The sequence below is a fragment of the Rana temporaria genome, chromosome 1, assembly GCF_905171775.1.
Source record: "Rana temporaria chromosome 1, aRanTem1.1, whole genome shotgun sequence".
NCBI classification, from domain to species: domain Eukaryota; kingdom Metazoa; phylum Chordata; class Amphibia; order Anura; family Ranidae; genus Rana; species Rana temporaria.
This window is the reverse complement of record NC_053489.1, coordinates 39,112,185-39,130,617: the sequence shown is the minus strand read 5'-3', so window position 1 is coordinate 39,130,617 and position 18,433 is coordinate 39,112,185.

The window sequence follows — 18,433 nt, the reverse complement described above, 5'->3', positions numbered from 1 at the left end:
GCGTTCCCGCAGGACTTGAGCCCTGTTAGCCCACCAATCTCAGGAGAAAAAAGTATTGCCTGAAATAAGATCTGACCATTTGGTTTCCTCCCCTATGACAATGCTGATAACACATAAACATCATTTCTTGACCAGAACTATTGTGCACAATTATGTCAGGTTCTTTCTCCAGAACCTTAGGTCGGATTTTCAGACCACGATCACATGCCTATAATCTGCTGCATAACAGCTCCCTAGGGTTGAGCAAAATTGAGAATTTTAATTCACCCCAAATGTTAGCAAATATGAGGAGATTATACATGCATTTCGCAATTTTGATTAAATAAAATCTATTTAATGGGAAAGGAAAATTTGGTGTGTGTTTTCCCTAAAGATAAAAAAATGTAATTTATAAAAAAAGGTAAAATTCATAGATTAAAAAATAGAAATACATAACAAACAGGATATCTGATATTCCCCATTTTTTTTGTTTTTCACACACTGCAGTAATTTTATTACCACTACCACTGTTCCTCTCTTGTAGCCCAGATTGGTATGTGGATGGGCAGTCAGGACTGAAAATCCTGTTAGGCCAGAGCAGTTTTTACTTCTCCAATCCCACCATAATGCTTTCCAGGTTTTTCAAAAGTTTGCTCATTTATTGCCCGTTCTCCTGACTAGGGATGAGCTTCGAGTTAGACTCGAACATTTTCTGTTCGACAGTTCAGCAAACAGTGAACAATTTGGGGTGTTCACGGCAAATTCGAAAAGCTGCGGAACACCCTGTAAAAGTCTATAGGAGAATTCTAAAGTGATAATTTTAAAGGTTCATTTTCAACTTATTGTCCTAAAAGGTGTTTGGGGACCCGGGTCCTGCCCCAGGGGACATGTATCAATGCAAAAAAGTTTTAGAAACTGACAGTTTTGATTTTAATTATGCTTAGAGTGAAACAATAAAAGTGAAATATTCCTTTAAATTTCGTACCTGGGGGGTGTGTAATGTATGCATGTAAAGTAGCGCATGTTTCTCGTGTTTAGAATTGTCCCTTTCTGAAGGAAAAAAAGTCATTTAAAAGTAATTGAAGAAAATGACAGGTCCCCCCCCAAGTCCATTAACAGGCCCTTTGGGTCTGGTATGAATATTAAGGGGAACCCCTGCCATTTTTTTATCTATATTGCCGGGATCAACAATTCATGAATAGCGGGAGTAGTTTTAATTTACTTTTTTTCCATCAAAAATTACATTTTATGCAGGGAACCAAAATAAAAAAAATGTGTGGGGGTGTCCCCAGATTCCATATCAGGCCCTTCAGGTCTGGTATGGATTTTAAGGGGAACGCCGCGCCCAAAAAAAACAATACCAGACCCTTTATCCGAGCACGCAACCTGACAGGCTGCAGGAAAAAGAGGGGGGGAAAGAGCATCAGAGGGGGGCGGGGTCACGTGACGGGTTGCCCCCCCCTTAGCTACATAAGAGCTGTCAGGCAAGCCGCGGTCATTCCCGGGGTGTCTTCGGTGGAGTCAGCATCGTGTGTGTGTACTGTGGGGACTGTGGGGGGGGACCCCTGTTATTTTTTTCAATTACTTTTCTCTGTATTGCCGGGACCGACAATTCATGAATAGCCGCAATGTGGGCAGTCAGGGCCAACCTGTCGCTTGAGGATCGGCTGCTGCCGCTACCATTCTCTGTAAGGGAATCAGGAAGTGAAGCATTGCGGCTTCACTTCCCAGTTCCCTACTGCGCATTCGCAAGTCGTGCTGCGCAGGGCTCAAGTCCTGCGGGAACGCGTGGGAACGGAGTACCTGCACTTTTTTCACAGCAGGAACTTAGTTCCCTTTGCAGGACTAGAGCAGCCGAGAGCAGCCGAGCCGCCCGAGCCAATTCTTCACTAAGCGGCGATGCCCAGCGCGAACCTTAGTAATCCTTTATGTTACTGGCCGCTTCCTGTATATGGATTCATCAGGTAGTGTGCGGGTATTCCGTCAATTTCTCGATGCCGCAATGTCTCCTGGGAGCTTTTGTCATTGTTCCCAGGAGACATTGTGGAGGTCTGCCGCGAGTTATCGCGGGATTTAGAAAAAAAAACATGCAGTTTATTAATTATACATATGAGCGTATCATTTTTATTTTTTTGGTGGGGGAGTGGATTTTGGGTGGGAGTTCCCACACTTTTTTCCCCAGGACTTGACCCCTGAACCAATGAATATGTTGATGCTTAGATGAAATTTTAGCATTCTGGTTATATGTATGATTTTTGGATATAGTAGAGAAGGGATACACCCAAAACCTTGATAGCTTCTCTTTAACCACTTCAGCCCCGGAAGAATTTACCCCCTTCCTGACCAGAGCACTTTTTGCAATTCGGCACTGTGTCGCTTCAACTGACAATTGCGCGGTCGTGCGACGTTGCACTCCAACAAAATATACGTACTTTTTTTCCTACAAATAGAGCTTTCTTTTGGTGGTATTTGATCAAATCTGCGGTTTTTATTTTTTGCGCTATAAACAAAAAAGTGTGCCAACTATGAAAAAAAAACAATATTTTTTACTTTTTGCTATAATAAATATCCCCCAAAAATATATAAAAAAAAATCTTTCTCAGTTTAGGCAAATATATAGTCTTCTACATATTTTTGGTAATTTGGTATATTGATTGGTTTTCGCAAAAGTTATAGCGTCTACAAAATAGGGGATAGATTTATGGCTTTTTTATTATTATTATTATTTTTTTATTAGTAATGTCGGCTATCAGTGATTTTTATCATGACTGCGACATTATGGCGGACACATCTGACACCTTTTGACACTATTTTGTGACCATTGTCATTTTTACAGCGATCGGTGCTATAAAAAATGCATTGATTACTGTGTAAATGACACTGGCAGGGAAGGAGTTAACGACTAGGGGGCGATGAAGGGGTTAAGTGTGTCCTAGGGAGTGATTCTAACTGTGTGGGGGCTGGGCTACGAGTGACATGATAGTGATTACTGCTCCGGATGACAGGGAGCAGTAGATCAGTGTCCTGTCACTAGGCAGAACAGGGAAATGCCTTGTTTACATAGGCATCTCCTTGTTCTGCAGCTCCGTGACACGATCGCGAGCACGCGGCGGGCATCGAGTGCTGCGGGCACGGTCATGGAGCATGCGTCGCACGCGCGCCCGCACGGCGATAAATTCAAAGCAACGTACAGGTGCGTTGCTTTGCGCAACCGTGCCATTCTGCCGGCGTATTTCAGCGTTAGCCAGTCGGCAAGTGGTTAACTGATCTCAGAAGCCTGGGTACACTGGCCCTGAAAAGGTACACAGCTTTCTAAAGTTCAGAAGAGCGACCCAAACCCATCAATTTAATTATGACCAAACTGTACATCAAGGGGCAGATTCACGTACAGCCGCGCAATTTTGTGCGGGCGTAACGTATCTGATTTACGTTACGCCTCCACAACTTACACGGGCAAGTGCTGTATTCTCAAAGCACTTGCTCCGTAAGTTGCGGCGGCGTAGCGTAAATCGGCCGGCAGAATTCAAATTCGGCGGGTAGGGGGCGTGTATCATTTAAATGAAGCACGTCCCCGCGCCGAACGAACTGCGCATGCGCAGTCCGTAAAATATCCCAGTGTGCATTGCTCCAAATGACGTCGCAAGGACATCATTGGTTTCGACGTGAACGTAAATGACGTCCAGCCCCATTCACGGACGACTTACGCAAACAACGTAACTTTTTAAAATTTTAAAGCGGGAATGACGGCCATACTTAACATTGTTACGCCGCACTTACGCCACCATATAGCAGGGGCAACTATACGCCGGGAAAAGCCTAACATAAACGTCGTAACTTTACTGCGTCGGCCGCGCGTACGTTCGGGAATTCGCATATCTAGCTAATTTGCATACTCGATGCGGAATTCGACGGAAGCGCCACCTAGCGGTCAAAGAAAAAATGCAGTTTAGATCCGACGGCGTAAGAGACTTACGCCTGTCGGATCTAATGGATATCTATGCGTGACTGATTCTAAGAATCAGTCGCATAGATACGATGGCGCAACACAGAGATACGACGGCGTATCTGGAGATACGCCGTCGTATCTCCGTTGTGAATCTGGGCCTATATCTCACTTTATTACTCCCGTGAAGTATCTTCTCTCCTTAACTGCTCCTGACCAAGCTGGATATATCTACAACAATAAAGCAAAGGAATGTCACCAGGCATGCTGAGGAGAGAAATGCCCTTTTAATTTGTGGAATCCGTCTAATGTTGGATACAAGACGTTTAGGGAGGAGGGCACCGTAGATTTGACAGAGGAGCAGCGATAACCCAAACTGGTGATGGAACGGCTATCAGCTGGTCACAGTGCAAACACAGCTGGTATTGGATTGACCTTTTTCAAACAGTAATGGATGTTTTCTGCGTTACCTGCATCGTCTAGCTGCTTCCCCGGGTACATATCTGCAAATAATCAAGACGAATCGTGCGTCCAATTTGCTATCGAGGGGGATCAATACGCCCCATATAAAATAATATTTCCAGATTACTGTTTTGTCATTGTGACTTTTGGGAGGGAGGAGATGATATTGACTAATGGAAACATAGATGTTGATGGAAGATAACAGCAGATTGACCTCTGGAGATTGTCAGTGGTGCCGTTATCAAGGCGTGACACGGGATTGTGACCTTCTTGTGGATTCTTCAACAAATATCCAAATGTTTGTGTGTTAACAAACAAACTCAATAAAATCTCTGGGCCAGATTCTCAAAGGCGTTACGACGGCGCAACACCATTTGCGCCGTCGTAAGTCCTAATCTGGCCCGGCGTATCTATGCGACTAATTCTTAGAATCAGTTACGCATAGATACCCATTAGATCTGACAGGCGTAAGGCTCTTACGCTGTCAGATCTTAAATGCAATTTTTTTTCCCGCCGCTAGGTGTTGCATCGTCGTTTTCCCCGTCGTCTATGCAAATTAGCTAGTTACTCGGGATTCGCGGACGACGCAGTGATTTTACGACGTTTCCGTAAGCGTAAACTTGCCCCTGCTATAATGAGGAGCAAGTTTACGTAGGTCCATCGTATGCCATGTTAAGTATGTCGTCGGGTCCACGTCGTCTTTTCCCGTCGGGTACGTCATTTTCCTAAGTCGTTCTTGAATACGACTTTACGCCAATGACGCACACGTCGGCGTCATTGACGTTTTCCGTCGAGAACTGGAGCATGCGCACTGGGCTATTTTTAGCCCGGCGCATGCGCCGTTCGATCGGCACGGGGGCGCGCTTAATTTAAATATAAGCCGCCCCCTTTGAATTACGCGGGGATTAGCCGGGCCTTTTACACTACGCTGCCGCAAACTACGGAGCAAGTGCTTGAGGAATACGGCACTTGCTCCAGTAAGTTGCGGCGGCGTAGTGTAAATAGCTTACGCGATGCCGCCGCAGAAAGTACAAGAATCTGACCCTCTGTTTTTACACTCTGCAAGTCATGACTGAATTCAGAGTAGGAAACTATAGAGAAGTTGTATTGTATCCGTCGCACTCCTTACAGGCTTGCCCGCAATTTGTGTATGGTGCTGTAGTCAATTGATGGATGGCACCACCATGCAATCATAGGAAAATAAGGACCTTTACCGGCACACCTTGGTATAATGATCTTGTCCTTTAATTCACATAAAACAACAGGCATCACAAACTGGTGTTTTGGGATTTTACAAGTTCCTGAAACTTCAGTCTGTGATAAAAGTCAAGATTATCACTATACTAAGGTGTACTGGTGAAGATCTTTATCTTCCACTTCAGGAAACTACCTCAGAGCACTGGGGAGCAATGGGAAACGTTACTTTAAAGGGGTTGTAAAGGAAAAAAATTTTTTCCCTAAATAGCTTCCTTTACCTTAGTGCAGTCCTCCTTCACTTACCTCATCCTTCCATTTTGCTTTTAAATGTCCTTATTTCTTCTGAGAAATCCTGAGAAATCCTGACTTCCTGTTCTTCTGTCTGTAACTCCACGCAGTAATGCAAGGCTTTCTCCCTGGTGTGGAGAAAGCCTCTTGAGGGGGGAGGGGGCGAGCAGGCAAGTCAGGACACTCTCTACTTTGCAGATAGAGAAAGGAGCCGTGTGTTAAGCCTCGTACACACGATAGGTTAACCAGAGGACTACGGTCTGAAGGACCGTTTTCATCGGTCAAAACCGATCGTGTGTGGGCCCCATAGGTTATTTAACCATAGGTTAAAAAAAAGCCAACTTGCTTTAAATTTAACCTATGGATTGGTAACCGATAGGTCTCAAAACCGATCGTTAGTAGGCACAACCATCAGTTAAAAACCCACGCATGCTCAGAATCAAGTCGACGCATGCTTGGAAGTATTGAACTTCGTTTTTTTCAGCACGTCGTTGTGTTTTACGTCACCGCATACTGACACGATCGGTTATTTAATCTATTGTGTTTAGGCGGGACGGACCATCAGTCAGCTTCATCGGATAACCTAGGACAACGGTCCTTCAGACCGTTGTCCTCTGCTTATGTAAACAGGGGGGAACTAATGCGCATAACCAAACTAACCAAACTGACCATGGGCAAATATAATCAATTAAAATAAATAAAATGTGTGTAAAGCAGCAGCCACTACTAAAACGGTGCTCACGCACCCACAGACATATGTAAAACAGGGGGTGTAATGGCGCTTGCTAATGGGAAGTTAATAATAAAGTGCAAAAGACAACGCACAGCAACGTATGAATACTAAACAATATTGTTCAATAATATAAACGTGTTCCACTCTTGAAGGCCCTTGATAACATCCACAACTGGGATGTAAAGGGTGGGAAAAGTGGGGATAATGGGTAAATGAAAGCTACAATGAAATAATCATCATCATTGAACAGGTGGGTGTTAAATCCAATCCTAATAAATTCCAGTGCTGTCACCAAAACAAACAAAAATCGGTGAGAGAAGTGAATAGTGATGACCTAGAAATGGTCCAAATGATCCAAATGACACAAAATGAGACTCCTCTGTGTTGGGAAAAAAAATTGTGCACCACAAAAATTTTGTGCAAGATGAGTGTAAATATATAAATAAATAAATATTCAAGCATCAATCATTAAAGCATTAAATATATAAATAAATAAATATTCAAGCATTAATCAATAAATATAAAAAGTAGTTCAAATAGATACAATGTTCAAAGTGAATAAACACTGTGGGCCAGATTCTCATACATTCGCGCTGCTCCTGGGCAGCGTAATATATGAGATCTACGTTACACCGCCGCAGGTCTACAGGTTTACATCCTGATTCTCAGAACACTTACCTGTAAACTTGCGGCGGTGTAGCGTTAGATTGCTCGTCGCAAGCCCGCCCAATTCAAATGGGGCGGGCACCATTTAAATTAGGCGCGCTCCCGCGCCGAGCGTACTGCGCATGCTCCGTCGGGTAAATTACCCGACGTGCATTGCGCTAAATGACGTCGCCCCGACGTCATTTGCCTAGATGTATACGTAAATGGCGTCCAGCGCCATTCACGGACGTCTTACGCAAACGACGTAATTTTTATTGAATTCGACGCGGGAACGACGGCCATCGTTAACATTGGTTGCGCCTGCTAATTAGCAGGGGCAACCTTACGCGTCGGGTACGCTACGCAATTAATTCGCAACGTTAATTCGCTGCGTCGACCTCGCGTATGTTCGGGAATCGCCGTACTTACCTCATTTGCATAGACGACGGGGAAAAGCGACGATGCGACACCTAGCGACGGGAAAAAAAATTACTTTTAAGATCTGACAGCGTAACAGCCTTACGCATGTCAGATCTAATGGGTACCTATGCGCAACTGATTCTGAGAATCAGTCGCATAGATACCCGGGGCCAGATGAGGTGTTACGACGGCGCTAATGGTGTTGCGCCGTCGTAACGCCTTTGAGAATCTGGCCCTAAATATATATAGTTCAACAATACCTATGATTAAGTAGCGTTGTACTGCTACGCAACGCGTCAGGTGACCGGGAAGTGCCGCTGGTGACGTCATCTCCGCTCGCGGCCGAGAGCGGAGATCTGCTGCCTATCGTTTAATATTCGCTGGAATAATCTGCATGCTGTTCACAGCCTACTCAAATGTGAGTGCTACTGTTTGTTTTATTAAATTTATTTTGATATACTGCACCATGGAGCCTGCTCTTTATTTGTATTGAGAGGGATCTGGACTTCTCTCACCGATTTTTGTTTGTTTTGGTGACAGCACTGGAATTTATTAGGATTGGATTTAACACCCACCTGTTCAATGATGATGATTATTTCATTGTAGCTTTCATTTACCCATTATCCCCACTTTTCCCACCCTTTACATCCCAGTTGTGGATGTTATCAAGGGCCTTCAAGAGTGGAACACGTTTATATTATTGAACAATATTGTTTAGTATTCATACGTTGCTGTGCGTTGTCTTTTGCACTTTATTATTAACTTCCCATTAGCAAGCGCCATTACACCCCCTGTTTTACATATGTCCTCTGCTTAACCTATCGTGTCTACGAGGCTTTAGTGGGCGTCCTGACACTCCTGCTCGCCCCCTCAAGAGGCTTTCTCCACCCCAGGAAGAAAGCCTCGCATTACGGTGGTGAGTTACAGACAGAAGAACAGGAAGTGAGGATTTCTCAGAAGAAATAAGGACATTTAAAAGCAAAATGGAAGGATGAGGTAAGTGAAGGAGGACTGCACTAAGGTAAAGGAAGCTATTTAGGGAAAACATTTTTTTCCTTTACAACTCCTTTAAAGTAACGTTTCCCATTGCTCCCCAGTGCTCTGTAGTTGATGATTCCCTTGGCTATCCAGGTGCAAATCCCAAGCAGGAGATCATCCCAAGCAGGGATCATCTAAAGATGGATAGATTAGGAGACAGTCAGACTGTCAGGATTGGAATAAGTATGGAGATGGAGATGCGAAGAGGGCTCCCCTTGCGGCTGAGTGCTGCGCAACCCTGGATTTGGGAACAAGGAGTGCGGTGCCCACAGAAGCACGGTTGGCCAGGTGCTTGCTTAAAGTCTGATGAGCTCAGCCACTGAGGGATGTCTGAGGCAGGCAGAACTGAGCTTGTTGTATTCAGATAAATGGAGATACCAGAAGCCAGGCCGGGGGTCAAACACAGGTAGGTCAATCCAGAGCATATAGAGGGGCGAGCCAAGGTCATAAACGAGCAGGGTCCAGGTACAACTTGAGGGTCAAGCCGGGTGGTCAGGAAGCAGAAGCAGAGTCCAGAAGCAGGCCAAGGGTCAAACACAGGAGATCAGGAAGCGAGGTCAAGGCAAGCCGGGTCACAACGGATAAGCACGGATCAGGAGACAAGGTCAAGGTACACAGGAGACTGAACAGATAATCCAGCAATGAGCAGCTCCAGCAGCAGGCTTATATAGACCAGGAAGTTAGTCATGTGATCCGTTCAGGTTAAAAGGAGGAAGTACCGCCCACCTTAGTCATGCTGTGCACCATGGCGGCCATGATTGTCTTGGGCGGAATTGCCAGTCCTTCTTCGGCCATTTCCCTGACACAGACAGGGGTAAGGAGCGGTAAGGAGTTCCAAAGGATGGGAGAAGCTCTGGAGAAATCCTGGAGGTGAGCATGGAAGGACGTGATGAGGGAGCTAGAGAGCAGGAGGTCTTGATAGGACCAAAGAGAGCAGCTTGGTTGGTATTTTGAGACCAGGTTAGTGATGTAGCTGGGGGCAGAGTTTTGGATGGCTTTGTAAATTATTGTTAGTACTTTTAATTTTATTAGTTGGGTGAGTGGAAGCCAATAGAGGGGTTGGCAGAGAGGGGTGGAGGACATTGAATGGTTGGTAAGGTGTATGAGCCTAGCAGCAGCATTCATGATGGCCAGAAGGGGGCATAGTCTATATAAAGGTAATCCGATGAGGAGGGAGTTGCAGTAGTCAAGGTGAGAGATGACCAGGGAGTGAATTAGAAGCTTGGTGGTGGCATTGATTAAAAATGGGCGTGATATGGAGATGTTGCGAAGGTTGAGGCGGCATGATTTGGACAGGGATTAGATGTGGGCCTGAAAGGACAGTTCAGAGTCTAGGTTACCCTTAGAACCTTGGCTTGTGGGGACAGACTGATATTTGCGCCATTGATCATGACAGAGAAGTCAGGGGAAGGGGCACATGGGGGAGAAAATGTTAAATTTCAATGAGAAGCTTTTGCGAGCTACCATGAGAGTTCACCATTATACTTACAAGCGAAAACACTACAGAAAAAATATGTATATACAAGCAGCTAGCACTGATCACATACTAATGTGCAAAATAGACTGAAATAAATACCGTATTTTTTGGCGTATAAGACGACTTTCTGGATGCAAAAAAATGCATCCAAAGTCGGGGGTCGTCTTATACGCCAGGTACGGTCTCCGTGCTGCGAGCGTCAATGATTTAAAAGCCGCTCCTTCTCTTCAGAGTGTTCTGTGATAGGCGGAACACAAATCTTCCCAGCAGCGCCTCTGTTCTGTGTTCCTCCTATCACAGATGCCTTCTCATCCTCCGACGCGATGAGAAAACGTCCGTGATAGGCGGAACACAGAACAGAGGCGCTGCTGGGAAGATTTGTGTTCTGCCTATCACAGGACAGTCTGAGGAGAAGGCGCGTCTTTCAAATCATTGACGCGCGCAGCACGGAGACTGTCACCGCCTGTCTATTCACGCAAAAAAGTGAGTGATTGCACTGTCTGTTTGCGGTGATTGCACTGGGGGGCAAGTTCAGGCACAGTGGGGGCAAGTTCAGGCACAGAGAGGGGCAAGTGAAGGCACAGAGAGGGGCAAGTGAAGGCACAGAGAGGGGCAAGTGATGGCACAGTGAGGGGCAAGTGATGGTACAGTGAGGAGCAAGTGATGGTACAGTGAGGGGCAAGTGATGGCACAGTGAGGGGCAAGTGATGGCATAGTGGGGGCAAGTGATGGCACAGTGGGGGCATGTAATGTAATGGCACAGTGAGGAATGTAATGTAATGGCACAGTGAGGAATGTAATGTAATGGCACAGTGAGATTTGAAAAAGCCTGTTTCTGTCAGCGGTTCTGGCTACCCCTCAGCTTCCAGAAAGACTAGTAAGAAGGGGGTAGTCTTATACAGTGAGTATATCCCAAAACCAAAATTTTTCCTGGAAAATTAGGGGGTCGACTTATATGCCAGAAAATACGGTACAAGTGCCGCGCTGTGCCAAACAACCCTAAAAAATATTTATATTATTAATCATTGCATACTAATAAAAATAATTTCATAACAACTGGAAATCCAACAATATTAATCAGGCAATGAATATGTGCTGAAAAAAGGTTTATTTAAAGGGTCACTAAAATAAAAATTTTTTTTAGCTGAAATGACTGTTTACAGGGTATAGAGACATAATAGTTAACTGATTCCTTTTAAAAATGATTAAAAATAGATAAAAAACAATCATATAATGTACCTACAGTTTAGTTTCGTTTTTGCTGTTGTTTGCTGGTTCTCTGATGTACAGAGAGCCAATAGAGGGCAGTCAGCCAATAGAGAGCAGTGATACTTTGTGTAAAACTCCTCAGCACCAATCCAGTTTCGTTTTACACACAGTAATTACACCTCCTTGATTAGTCACCACCGTGAGAAATCTCCCAGTACTGTGGTGATCAGGAAACAGACAACCAGGAAGTGTCCAGAACAGAGAGGATTTACAGCAACATCAAAGCAAAAACTAACAATGAGGACATGAAACCAGGACTGCAGTAAGGTAAAGGAAGCTATTTAGCTAAAAAAAAAAATCCTTTAGTGACCCTTTAAAGTGCTGTGTAATGTTCTGCGTGTGGCTTGAAAAATAGATGGATCACCATAGATAGAAAAAACTTTACAATCCAATCAGCGTTTCATCCACTGCTGTATCACCTCACACCTGCTCTCTGTCTATATTCAATGCATACAAAATCATATGTAATGGAAGCGTTTATAGGCATGCACAGCTTATTGCAATAGGGTGTGCATGTGTGTATATACTGACAGTGTACCTAGAGCAGTGGACAGTGTCAGTAGGGCAGTGGACAGTGTCTGTAGTTTTTTTTTTTTTACAGTTTTTTTTTTTACAATATTTTTAGGAGCCCCATTAGGGGGCTTTGGTGACATATCAGGGGTCTAATCAGGGGAAATCTGCACCACATAGGGGGACATCTGCACATGCCTATGGTAGTGTTTCATTTTTAAAATAATAATTGTGCTGAGGTTTGTACATGTCTGTAAGACTCTGGCTTGCAGGAAAACAATTTCCGCATATTTTAGTTTTTTGTCCTCTCAAATCCATTCCTTTTCCTTTTTTTTTTCAGTATTGTGGATGTGGTGTCAACACACACAAAGTAAAGTAAAACAAAGTCCTGCTGCTCACAGGTGAGTTGTCAACAGCTTTGATCCAAAAGTAAATCCTATGGAGTAGGGTGCACGCCCTGCCACTGCACCAGTCACATGTGGATGAGAAAATCGGATAGGCTGCACACCCACACAATTGCATCAATGCAATCACTTTATTGAAATATCATAAAAGCACTGGCTGGGCAGGGTAAGAGGAACAAGGTTGACGCATTTTAAAGACGATTCACGTGCTTTGTCAAAACCACATGGTTTTGACAAAGCACATGAATCGTGTGAAACGCATCAACCTCGTTCCTCTTACCCTGCCTTTACCCATCCAGTGCTTGGATTGTGTTGGTGTGCAGCCTATCCGATTTTCTCATTCACACACACACTCTATCCCATCATATTTCATATAAAATTTGATCTATTATAAAAAATTTCTCTTGTGTTTTAATTTACATGGATGACGAAAGTGGCAGGTGTAGGTCGGGAGGAAGCAGGAGAGAGGGAGAGTGGGAGGAAAGTCATTTGTTGCACCATGGGCCTCTGGGTTACACTTGCCCCCTGTGCCAAAAGTTGCCAATCAGCCCCTGTGTGAAACTACAGAAGACAATCAATATCCATTCTAAAAATTATAATTGAAATATTAATGAATATTTTTGTAATGCCATATACTTTTGTTGTACTAACACCAAAATTGGGATCAGGAGCCCAGGGACCACCAACCCCAACATACATGTATATGGTTACCAAAAAACTTTCTGACCATCAAGAGGGGGCAGCAAGTTCCTCAGGTGCTTTGAATACGGGACTCGCAGAGTGCAGGAGTGTATTTCTTGTTGTGCCCCAGGAGCCTGGATGTCCACTTAGTGATGATGTAGGCCACTGCCATTTTGGTTAATTTTAGCAACGTTTAGGTTTGACAGACTATGGCAAGACCTTAGTTTGTGTGTAAAAAAGGTATAGCAGTTATATTGGTGATTTAGTAAGTGTACTAGGCTCATCACAATATTGTTATTTTATACATAGGTGCAGTTGAACTGTTGGTTGACCTGCATGTCAATGCAGGAGATAGTAGTTGACACGTACCTTGGAGGTGAGCTTGATGTGCAGAGGTAGACCTCTCGTACAGCCCTGGTTCCCGAGTCACTGGAGTTGGGACAGTGACCGGAGGAGCACGTGGGGTATGAGTGCCTGCTGGGTTCTCTCGGACTGGATGAGAAGACCGATGGAGAAGGCTGAAGATGCAGGTCAGACGATGCAGGTCAGTGGATGCTGGTAGCTGAGGATGCAGGTCAGAAGATGCAGGTCAGCGGATGCAGGTATCTGAGGATGCAGGTCAGAAGATGCAGGTCAGCCGATGTGGAATGAGCCAAGAAGCAACGGGTGTGCACAGCAGATGCAGACAGGAACCGGCCTGGGAGCTGAGGATGCAGGTCAGAGGATGCAGGTGAGCCAAGGAGCAACAGGTGCACGCAGATGCAAGCAGCAGGCAGAAGAAGGGTCAGACTAGCCAAGTAATGCACAGCCGATCAGATAAAGGCAGGAGCGTCAGGCAGGATCAGGCAAGGGAGGATCAGGCAAACAGATGAGCAGAACAAGGTCAAGGAAGCCAAAGGTCAGGACTGGAGATAGCAGCAAGGCCAGGAAGCCGGTGTCTTGCCGAAAAAGTTCCCCCGGCGGATAAGGACCCCCCTTGTACTGCGCAGGCATGAATTGAGCCTCCAAAAATAGCCGAACATGTAGATCTGAGGGTCAGCTCTAGACGGCGCCTGCGCACACCAAATTGTAATGCTGAGGCAGTGGTGCTACACTTCTGACATCCAGGCTTATTCCTTACATCCCCGTGGACATGGAGTATGTTAAAAAAAAGAGCCAGGAGGCCGAGCGAAGCGAGGATGTGAGGCCGACTGGCCACTTACAGCGAGGTCCACGTCGCCTTGGACCTGTTGCAATAACTATTTACATCAACATTGCAAAAGCCCCCGCCCGTCATTGCGCAGGCACCGTCTACAGCTGACTCTCAGCTCTACGTTCGGCTATTTTGGAAGCTCAGTTCACACCTGTGCAGTACTGGGGGGTCCTTATCCGCCGGGGGAACTTATTCGGCAGAACACCGGGTCAGAGTAACAACAGGTGCAAGTTCTGGGTCGGGTCACAGGATAAATTGCAGATCAGACAGCAAGGGTCTGGACAGTAGAAGCCCCTTTTAAAGGCCGCTGGGCGCCAAAGCAGCATCACTGTGCACGCGTGCACGATCGTCTGTTTACAGTTGGAAGCCTGCCAGCGGGGATGCGCCTGAGCCTTGTTGTGGGTCTAAGAGGCGTGCGTCCATGACAGTAGTGAAGTAGAGGTCAGGGCGAGAAACCAGTGAGAGCAGTTGACCAGTGGACTTTTGGGGGACACTCAGCAATAAGGTGAAGTTCAGTACCACTCAACAGGATGAAACTCTGCAGGTCACAGGAGAGGTAAGTATTCTGTCTTTTCATGCCTTGTTGAGCCTTTTTTCCCCCCAAAATGTATTGAACTTTGTTGAGCCTTTTTGATTATGTGGCAGGGTCTCTTTAGAGAGGTCCTGAACTGCAAAAGCTGTGCCCAAAAAAGCAAACAGAGGGCAAAAGAAAAGTCATCAGTATTGTGGCTATTCTGAAAGAGGAGTGGGGCTTCTTCTTCATGCCAGAGCTACCCACCTGAAAACTGCTGATTTGATGAGGGGGTAGGATAATATTCAAGAAGCAGAGGGAAAAGTGGAGTCCAGGAGTTTGAAGGAATCTTGAGGTTTTGGAGGGGTGAGAGAGTCTGGGGTGCCAGACGAACCCTTATTTGAGAGGCCAGGGAGTGAGCCCTTGCAGCAGGGTGCTGCAACTAAAACGCTGAGAAAGCCAGAGAGCCATGAAAGCTGGGTAAGACAACCTGAGGAACCAGCCATAGCCACGTTTGAGGCCTTTATGGTGCCACCGCAGATGGGGGAGCCCAGTGGCATTTTCATATACTTTTTTTGCTGCTGAAAACCTACTGTGGGGCAATGTTTCTATTTAGAACTTTTGTTTAATAAAAGTAGGCGGGCAAACATAAAAACCACAGTTCAAACTGGCGTGGACTCACTAAAATTGCTTCTACCATTGAACTAACACTGTCACTGGGACAGAAAATGATGAGAAATTTAACATTTTCCAGTTATCACTGGGAAAAAAAAGAACATTTTCCAAAGATGATACTTCTCCCAGTCACAACTGTCTAAGAGGGCATTTTCCCTCACCTATAAGAATGATTTTTTACCCCTGGGACAGAAAAAGGAAGGGAAATCTAAGTAAAAGAAAGGTGACGATAGTGGTGGTTGTGGGGCGGGGGGGGGGGGGGGGGGGGTTTGGGGGGGGCGGGGGCTTGCCATTCTATGCATTATCCAAATCTAATGGTTGACATGCATGTAGGATATATTAGACCTCTATGCAATCATAATCTTAGCACACGCACAACAAAGCAGAATGACGTCCATGTCGTCGACGTATCCCATCTGCTAAGCTAAGTCTAGTCTCATTGATCTTGTGGTGCAGAGTGTCATTTCTTTTATAGCAAGGCTGGTTTTTCTTCTTCTGGCTATCTTGGTTCAGGGATTTGGGGGTTTCGTTTGCCGGAGTATAAAGCACTAAACATCACCATTGCATCAATGAATGCACTATTTCAATTACCCTCCAAATTTTAATGGTGCATTATTCTTAATAGCCATTCCTGTGTTGTTAACACACCAAAGTAATGACTCTTCATCTTCTTCTGCATATGTGATATTACCAGGGAGAATGGACTGTTCACCTTCCAATATACTGAAGGAAATCTGTTGCCTATTTGTTTATTTATTTCAGGTACTTACATAGCGCTGTCAATTTATGCAGCACTTTACATATATATACATTTTACATTCACATCAGTCCCTGCTCTCAAGGAGCTTACAATCTAAGGTCCCTAACTCACATTTATACATACACATACTAGGGGCCAGTTTAGACAGACGCCATTTAACCCACCAGCATGGGAGGAAACCCGGAGTACCAGGAGGAAATCCACGCAGGCACAGGGAGAACATGCAAACTCCATGCAGGTAGAAGACATAAATGCATTTAAATATGGCCAACTTAAAGCAAATAACCTATTGGCATTTATTAAAAAAAGTCATTAAAATATATTGGTTAAAATAGATACATTTATTAAAGAGACGTACATGAAAAAAAAATTTCAACCACTTTAGCCCATGCATCTTTGCCCTCGTCTGCTGACATCGCGGGCGCGCTGGACAGGTAAGTGTCCATTTTTTAAAAGTCAGCAGCTGCAGTATTTGGCACCTTTCATGGGGGAGGGGGTGCAGATACCTCTAAGACAGGTGTTTGCACCAACTTCTGGTCATAGACTCCCATGTCACACCACTTCCCCCCCCCCACTGTCTCCTGGGAAACACACTGGTCCCAGGAGAGAGCGGGGACCAGTGAGGACGTGCCACGCTACTCGCGCAAGCGCAGTAGGGAACCAGGTAGCAAACCTGCAACGCTTCACTTCCTGATTCCCTCACCGAGGATGGCAGTGGGGGCAGACAAGTGTGCGGTGGACAGGTAAGTGTCCATTTATTAAAAGTCAGCAGCTGCTGTATTTGTAGCTGCTGGCTTTTAAAAAAAAAATTGTGTGGACCTCCGCTTTAAAGCAAATAACTTATCAACATTCATTAAAAAAATTCATTAAAATATATTGATTAAAATAGATAAAATAGATAAATTCATTAACCACTTGCCGACCAGCTGCCGCCATTATATGGTCCCTTTACCAGCTTCAGCGGGCCCACGGTGCGATGCACGTGGCTGTGGCGGCGATGTCCGTGGGCCAGAAGGTGATTTGTCAATGTAAACAAACGGATCCCAAGCCTCTGGGGGGTGTAGTACCACATGTGGCCAGAGGTGCGGGCACAACAGTGATGCTTGGAGACACTTGGAAACACTCCATTCCTGAGTGTCTCCGAGAGTCTCAGAGCATTTCAGAGTGTCTCCGGCGCCCCCTACCTCTGGCTACATGCGGTACTGCATACACTAAAAGTGAAACTTGAACTAATTATCTGAGTGCTTTGGATTACAAGCATTCTTCGAATTATGCTCGTAATCCAAGGTACTACTGTATATATATCATATATTTTACATTATGTATATTTTTTATTATAGGGTTACCTGTAGGTAAAATTAATATCTCCTAAATGTGCACCGTTTAAGCAATAATCACCCTGGATGCGGCCGTTGACCTCACCGGCACATGCACCCTGAAGGTCCGGCATACTGCGCCGGACCTTTAGAGCTTTGTGCCGAAAAACAAGGTCTCCTGCGCACATGCACGGGAGTGACATCATCGCTGCTCCGGGCACTCACATAACCAGAGTCTGTGAACCCGGAAGAAAGATTGGTGGAAGATGTGAGCCCTCTTAGTGGTGACAGCACAGCATTGGAGGGCTTCATTCTAAGGTAAGTATTTCATAATGTGCTAGTATGAGGTGCATACTTGCACATTATGCAATTGCCTTACAGGTGTTTTTTTTTTTATCACAGTTTTCTACTGCTTTAAGCTCATTGCTAGTTGTTAGACAGACCAGGCTGATAGACTTGCATCAAGTGAGGAACAAACAAGGCACAGTCACTGTGCAGATTTACTAAGCATATAGCAGAACCTGTATATGTAATTAGCTAAAAGTACTTCCCCCAGGGCCATTTTTAATACTGATTGGACCCTGGGCAAAAGTTTTCTTCCCCCCCCCCCCCCATGCAATTTCACTCTCCACCTGCTCTGAGACATACAATAAATATCAGCTAGACTTAAAATCAGTTTGCTGGATCAGATCAGGCAGCGATTGCGATTGGTTGCCAGAGGTTACAGCATATCATTACCGCTTACCGACTGGTTGCTAGAGGTTACAGCACACATTACGGCTCACTGATTATTTGCTAGAGGTTACAGCACATGATTTCTTCTTGTTGATTAGTTGCTAGAGATTACTGTACAGTAATACTGCTCACTGATTGGTTACTAGAGGTTACAGCACATCATCTCTTCACTGCAGAGTGGCATGATATACATATGAA